The sequence below is a fragment of the Phalaenopsis equestris genome, unplaced genomic scaffold, assembly GCF_001263595.1.
Source record: "Phalaenopsis equestris unplaced genomic scaffold, ASM126359v1 Scaffold000002, whole genome shotgun sequence".
Lineage (NCBI taxonomy): Eukaryota > Viridiplantae > Streptophyta > Magnoliopsida > Asparagales > Orchidaceae > Phalaenopsis > Phalaenopsis equestris.
Window position 1 is genome coordinate 21,850,154 of NW_018164444.1, and position 468 is coordinate 21,850,621.

A 468-nucleotide genomic window follows, 5' to 3' on the forward strand; every position below is an offset into this window, starting at 1 on the left:
TGCTTTGTTTTAGTTTTGTACTTATTTTAAAATTTCATTACCCAACAATTTCTCTAATGATTTATATGTGTAGAAAGCTTCTAATGTTACAGACTAGGTGAAATAGAAATTTTGAGTGTTGTGGCTTAAAAAATTTCAGAATGATTAAAATGCCTAAAATACTGAGGTATGATTTATATTTAGAGTTTTTCTTTCCACCTATATCATTTCATATTTAAAAAATTAAGTTTGGGGGAGGGAAGAAAAATATTAACTATTAGATGTCCTCTATTTCAATATTTTCAAAAATTATTAATATGATTTTATGTAGTGAATTTAATTCAGGTAACTATATTTTGTAGCTATTTAAATATTATAGTAGATTTAAAGAAATATTTTTGTAATGAAAATTAATTTTGTAACTTAAGATATTTAGTATAAGAGAATAAGATTATAGTTAACTATTTAAAGTAAAGGAAACTATATTTT